The sequence below is a fragment of the Schistocerca piceifrons genome, chromosome 5 (genome assembly GCF_021461385.2).
Source record: "Schistocerca piceifrons isolate TAMUIC-IGC-003096 chromosome 5, iqSchPice1.1, whole genome shotgun sequence".
Taxonomy (NCBI): domain Eukaryota; kingdom Metazoa; phylum Arthropoda; class Insecta; order Orthoptera; family Acrididae; genus Schistocerca; species Schistocerca piceifrons.
This window is the reverse complement of record NC_060142.1, coordinates 38,834,059-38,841,421: the sequence shown is the minus strand read 5'-3', so window position 1 is coordinate 38,841,421 and position 7,363 is coordinate 38,834,059. Positions and strand designations below refer to the sequence as shown.

At 40.7% G+C, this 7,363-nt stretch overlaps 1 non-coding gene across 1 annotated transcript; it reads left to right on the top strand.

Annotated features, from left to right (window-relative positions):
* The first annotated feature begins 6,968 nt into the window (after window positions 1-6,968).
* On the top strand, window positions 6,969-7,041 carry Trnaa-cgc. Its single transcript has one exon. It is a non-coding gene; the product is annotated as a tRNA-Ala (tRNA).
* The last annotated feature ends 322 nt before the right edge of the window (window positions 7,042-7,363 follow it).

The following is a 7,363-nucleotide window of genomic DNA, read 5'->3' as shown; positions in this document are numbered from 1 at the left end:
ATTCCCTCTTGGCTTTAAATGTAGTTAAACTAAACGAAATATGTTCGAGGATGACGTTCTTATGTGAACACACGTGGAGATTTGAATAAATATCAGAAGAGGGAAAAATAAGTTCGGAAGTATCCCAAATTATATGAACACTTAATATAGTGTTCAGAAACTGAATCAAAAATCTCCTGTCCTACAATCTCATTCAACGAATCATGTGTCTTTACATGACCATCCATATAGAAGAGACAAAGAAAATCACCACATATTGGTATTAATGGGCAAAACATTATCTGATGAGTCGAAATGTTTTGAGATAAACAGCCTTTCAAAACGGATGACTGAATGAAAATTGGAAGACGACTTTGAATATGAAATATTGTTTTTATTGTTAAACTGTAATACGACGACATTTCCAGTATCCTTGTAAAAAGATCCGCAGATGAATAAAACATCATCATCAACAACAAGTACTACTTCTACTACTACTGTTGCTATTTCAAAATCAAGGTGAGGGCGTTTATCAAAACCAACTTATTCTGTTTTCTTTCATAGGAATACTAACATCCTCTTAACTGTGTTGCGCGAATGGAATTCACTGCAATGAATGCAGTTACAGACAAGACTATTCACATATGCCTACTTTAGTTCCACTTGATTGCGTAGTGTTAGTTGGAACATACTGGAATGAATAAAAAAAAAAAGGATGAAAACTGATCATACAAAGAGGCTTCATTCCGCGATCCAGCCATTCTGATTTGATTTTCGCAAGTCATTCCAGGCGCCTGATGGAATGGTTCCTGCTGATAGCCAGCCTATGACAGACTAGTTTCCCATTTTCTATGACTAAGAGTAAATTCCGGTTCTTGTACAGAACGGATGAAAGGCAGTATTTAATGGCCTGACATGGGCAAGGCCGTTTGACACGGAGCACAGTCTGAGATGAAGCCAGGGACGGGCCAGCAAACTGGCCGTGTTCTTTCCAACTAAAGCTTTGTCAGTTGCCTAAGCAGTTCAAGAAAACAACGGAAAACATAAATCCGAATGGCCCTGCAGCGATTTAATCGTCGCTCCCTCCTCTCGAATACAAGTCGAGGGTCTTAAGGCTTGTGCAAAGGCTTGTCACAAAATCTTATTCTCTATGATTAATATTATTCTTGTATTTTATAATTGTTCTTTCGTTATAAAATTTAATATTTCGTCGTCTCATCATTCTGGTGTGTTTTCTTTTAAAATGTCTGGATTTGTAAGTGTACTGTTTGGTGGCCTTCCAATACTGATTAAGAAAACCAATAGAATAAAAATTAAAACATAACGTACAAATTAAAATACGTCAGCCTAGTACATCTTTTGCCAGAATCTACATCTACATCTACATTAATATTCTGCAAATCACATTTAAGTGCCTGGCAGAGTGTTCATCAAACCACTTCCACAATAATTCTCTATTATTCCAACCTTGTACAGTGCGCGGAAGAAACGAACACCTGTTTCTTTACGCGAGAGCTTTGATTTCCCTTATTTTATTTTGACGATGTTTCTCCCTACAGGTCGGTATCAACAAGATATTTTCGCATTCGGAGGAGGAAATTGGTGACTGAAACTTCGTGAGAAGATTCTGCGGAAACAAAAAATGCCTTTGTTTTAATGATGTCCACCTCAAATCCTGAACCATTTCAGGATATTTCGCGATAATACAATATGTGGTGCCCTTCTTTGAACTTTCTCGATGTACTCCGTCAAACCTATCTGGTAAGGATCCCACACCGCGCAGCAGTACTCTAGAAGAGGACGGACAAGTGTAGTGTACGCAGTCCCTTTAGTAGATCTGTTAGTAGACTGCATCATGTTAGGACCAGACAGCTCGTGATGCAGCTTCCACTTCAAGGCAAGAAATTTGGGAACGATTTCAATATTTGACAAGTAAAGAGTAAACCCTTTCATGCCTAACATCTCACGAAGTTGTAGAAGATTCTACATAAATAGTGCCACTAACGGTGGTAATATAAGAAAAAGAATGCTTCTAGAACTTTTTAGTAAATATGACTCACAACCCACATATCTCCATCTTACGCTTGCTCTCGTCTTCCACCGATGTCTTATATTATCGTATTAAGGAGTAACAGAGTGAGGAAAAAAGTGGTTGTTGCACAGTAACGTGTAATAAACATTATATATAGTGTGGACTTTACAGCATCTTGTAGACAGTTCTTTAAACTGTTGGGAATGCTGACAAGAGCCCGACATTACATTGACTCTTTCATGAGGTTCGTTTTCAGCAATCACAGACTCAAAACAACAGTAACATTCAGCAAAGTAATAGCACAAAAAGAAATGATTTACATTTTTTAGCACTCAGTCTTAGCGTAACACAGAGAGGAGCGAGATATCCGTGCAAAAAAACGCTTCGGCTATCCAGCGATGTAAAAGGAAATTAACAGATAACAGAATTTACGGAAGCGAAAGCTTAACAACTTCTTCCAATCCATAGAATATTTATGAATATACAGTAATATCGTGTGTGTGTGTGTGTGTGTGTGTGTGAGGCGAGGCAGGCGGGGAGTGGGATGTGTTAGGAGACGGACATAGTGCGCAACATATCTAACAACAGATCTAGGTACGTATGTGAAAAAATACTAATAGAAGAGAGATATTGACCATAATTAAGAATAAATCCCAGAATCTGGGTAAAACAAAGAAAAAGAAGCATAGATGAAGACTCATATAGATGATCAGCATATTGAAGTTCTTTTTTGTTGAAGAATTGTGACTGTAAAACTAACACGGTCGCATCATAGATGTCGCACTCGCGGTCCACTAGAGATACAAGTAACAAACTGAAATGAGTATAACGGCAGGTAAGAGGACGGAGGGATCCGCACACACGCGTTTCGAGTACGAGGCAAGCATCTGGGTTCAAGGAGTGTGAGGTAAGAGCGGCCGGATAAACTGTTTGATCAACACCAGCCCACTGAGTCAGCGACTGCATGCCGATCACGCCGTCGCCGACGCTACTGCGACGCACGTTATGCGATTAGACACAAGCCGTCATCATTTACTCCCGGTATTTTCTTTTCCAAGTTATGCTTCTATATCTACATCTACATACATTCTGCGCAAGCGCGCGGCGGAGGCTACTTGAACCAGTATTTTAGCGGATTTTCTGTCTTTTTCCACTCTCCTACTGAGCGAGGGAATGACAATCTACATGATTTTGTGCGCGCCCTAATTACTCTAATCTTTTTCTCACTATTCTGACTCTGGGTACACGACGGTGGAAACAGAGTTTTTGCTCAGTGTTACTCGAATACCTCTTTTTTCAGTGTATTCAACACGGCTTCGCAAAAACAGTGTCATCTTACTTCGAAATATCTCCATTTAAATTCTATGAGCACCTCTTTGGTATGATCTACTAGCACTTTACCAGCGCGTCTCTAAGTTCGTTTGATATCTGCCATCGCGCGTACTTGATAAGAAATCGATTCTTGTGCACGATTTTCCATACAGATGCGCTGTACCTGCCCTCGAGGGCTTACAATCCCCTTATGCATCATGAATTTTATGTATTCATTCCATTTCATGTCGATTCGCAATATTGCCCTTCAATAGTTAGACTTTGTGTCGTGTTGGGGATGTCAAATGGCTCTGAGCACTATGGGACTCAACTGCTGTGGTCATAAGTCCCCTAGAACTTAGAACTACTTAAACCTAACTAACCTAAGGACATCACACACATCCATGCCCGAGGCAGGATTCGAACCTGCGACCGTAGCGGTCGTGCGGTTTCAGACTGTAGCGCCTTTAACCGCTCGGCCACTCCGGCCGGCGTTGGGGATGTCATCAGTAACCTTGCCGTAGGGGGTGTTAACGACTTGTTTCAATTTCTGCATCTACATATACATAAATACCTCGCAAGGTGGAGTGTACGTTGTACCACTATTAGTCATTTCCCTTCCTGTTCCACTGGCAGATAGAACGAGGCCAAAATGACTGTCTAAAAGCCTCCATATGAGCCCTAATTTCTCGCATCTCATCTTCGTGGGCCTTACGCGAAATGTACATTGGTGGCAGTTGCGTCGTTCTGCAGTCATCTTAAAATGATAGTTTTCTAAATTTACTCAATATTGTTCCTCGGAAATAAAGTTGCCTTCCCTCCAGGGCTTTCCATTTGAATTACCGGAGCATCTTTGTAATACTTGTGCTTTGGCAGCACCTGCCGGTAAAGGATCTGACAGTTCGCCTCTGAACTGCTTCGATGTTTTCATTTAAGGGGTCCTGGACGTGAAATGACTGAAATTTTCGAAAACATTTTTCTGTCACCATCTGAAAGACACTTTTATCCCGTTTCAAAAAAGTATTTTTATCTACTCCAGTTGTTGATTTGGTCTTAAACACTCTTTTAACAAATGTCTGCCGACCTGTCACGCTCATGCTGCAGGCAAGGAATTTCACCATAAACATTTCTTGCTTGCCACAATAATGGAAACAATGAAGCCAATATACAGCGACCTTGCTGATACAGATTACTTGGAAAATGTCTTCATGGCCGTACACAAAGTCCTAATGAGAGTTGCAACAGCTTCGTGTGGCAACGAGTACCAAAAACAGTCTTTGTTGGATGGACATTACTCAAAATGCATGGTGTCATCTGTTTCAATGATGGTGTAATCAGCAGGACAAAAGTAATGGACAAATTAGGCATCCAGCCAGGAAATAATATGATAGCTGCTCTGACTGCTATACATCGTCAGCGACTACTTGAAGCTGAAAGGGCTGTGGAAGCCACCACCAAAGAGTCCAGAGTAAGGAAAAGGCTCCTGGAGAAGTCTACAAAGGATAAAGAGGCAGCTGGAAAACAAGATTATGCTGCTGGAATGTTCTGAAAGAGGCATACGGTGAGTCAGAAACACTGTGAACATTCTTTTCTCATTTTCTCGTAACTACATATTCAGAATATTAGGTACATATAACTTCACAAAATTTCTCTCAAGTGAAGAATGGGATACTATCTTTGTATTATGTCTAATATATCGCAGAAATGAACTGTTTTTGTCATTCTGTATATAATTTTAGCGGTATTTTTAGACAAAATAGTAATGTGGTAGAATAAGGATTTTTCTATTTCCCCAGAAATACTACAAAACGAGAGACATAATGTGTTCCTATGAATGTTGATAGCAGCCTGTCACTCTTTGAATGCTATTAGACTGATGATGGACCAGAAAATTGTACCAGAATAAGAACGTGTATTATAAAAACATCTACTAGGCAAAATACTGTAACTCAGACTATAACAGATGTTTCAGTAAATTTCCTTTTACAGCTTGAGTTAATGTCATTCATTGTTGGTAGAAAGCCACAACTTACTCCGCATTGTAGATCAAGAGTAATGTGCACTGAGAGCGAGGTATAAAAATGCAGCCCGTTCACGTCCAGGTCCCCTTAATCAGACCTGGTGGGGACTGCAAACATTCGGGCAGTATTCAGGAATGAGTCGGACTAATGTTCTATGTGTGGTCTCTTTTACATATCAACGACACTTTCCTAAAAGTCTCCTAATAAACTGAAATAGACTAGTCATCCCCTTCTCCACTAAAATACTTACATGATCGTTCCAGTTCAGTCGTTACGCATCGTTACGCCTAGATATTTAATCGACCTGAATGAGTCAAGTATCACACTACTAATACCGTATTCGAACATTACATATTTGTTTTTCCTACACATCTTCATGAACTTACATTTGTCTGCCTTTAGAGAAAGCTGCCATTCATCACACCAGCTAGAAATTTTGTTTAAGTCTTCATCTATCCTCCTACACACACTACAGAATCATCAGCACCGTTTATTTAAAAGACTCTGGGTGAAAAGTGGGGTGTCAGCAGCTTTATTCTCCATTTCTCAGCACCTTTACAAATTTTCCCACAAATTTTGGCATGCGAATATATTCGTGTTTTTTTCTCCAACATGCAACTCACCTCAGCCTCCTACAAGTTCCACTACCTGTAACTGACTCTCACCCACTAGTCCAATACTGTAATTCCCTCATATCCATCCACTCCCAGTTTCCCTCTCTCACTCGCTTATTCAGCCCAACTCTTTGTCATTGTCTCTCTGTGTTTGTCTGTCATTGCATCCTGTGTCACAGCCACAGTCCCCTTTCTTCTGTCGCATTACTACAGTCTTCCCTCACTGTCACTCTTCCTCTTTCTTACTGCTAATATCTCATTCTTTCGTTCCTACTGTTGCTGCCCCTTTTCACTTTCGCTGTATCTCTCTTCCTCGTTGTCATTGTCTCATACTCTGCTTTTTACATTCACTGGCTCTCATACATTTACACTTTCTCTTTGTCCTCCCCTCCCCCTTTTACTGTCTCCTACACTATTTTCCTAGCACTCTTCTGTGGCTGTCAACTATGTTCCACTCCACTGTGTCCCTCTCTTTCTCTCACACTGTCATTGTCTCCTTCGCTCTTTCTATAAAACAATCACTATCTTCCAGTATTTCCTTCCCATCTCTACGCCACTTCTCTCTCAGCATAAGTTGGCATACCAAAGTTCTTGGGAAAATTTTATAAAGATGCTGAGGAAAGTAGAATGAGACAGCTGGTGCCTCACTTTTCAGTGAGAGCCCTTTATTTAAACAAACGGGAATATATTCGCATTTTTTGTAATGTGATAGGAGCATTTTTCCTCTGTTTCCCTTTTTTCTCTTCTGTAGCGGAAGTGTAAATTTAGATAATTTACTTACGTGAAATTGAAATAACGCAATACTAATTTCACACCTCAGAGCGGATTTTACGTGCAAAACATTTTGCATGTGCTTTGGTACTCCAACATAGGGTTCCCTGATGATAACGGAGACACTTTTCAGCATATTACTTCGTGCTACCTGGCTTTATAAACTACGTTTTCGCCTCGCACCGGATTTTAACTGCATATTTTACATATACAAGCAGGGTAACATTAAAACTCTGACCGGGCGAGGTGGCGCAGTGGTTAGCACACTGGACTCGCATTCGGGAGGACGACGGTTCAATCCCGTCTCCGGCCATCCAGATTTAGGTTTTCCGTGATTTCCCTAAATCGTTTCAGGCAAATGCCGGGATGGTTCCTTTGAAAGGGCACGGCCGATTTCCTTCCCAATCCTTCCCTAACACGAGCTTGCGCTCCGTCTCTAATGACCTCGTTGTCGACGGGACGTTAAACACTAACCACCACCACCACCACCATTAAAACTCTGTATCTCGGAAGCAGACAAAGATATGAAGAAAAATTTTCAAGCATTTCGAGGTCGGGACATTAGGAATTCATCGTAAACATAACAGCCACATTTTGTGCATATCCGTCTCGAAATCCGCGGCTGGGGTTTGGTA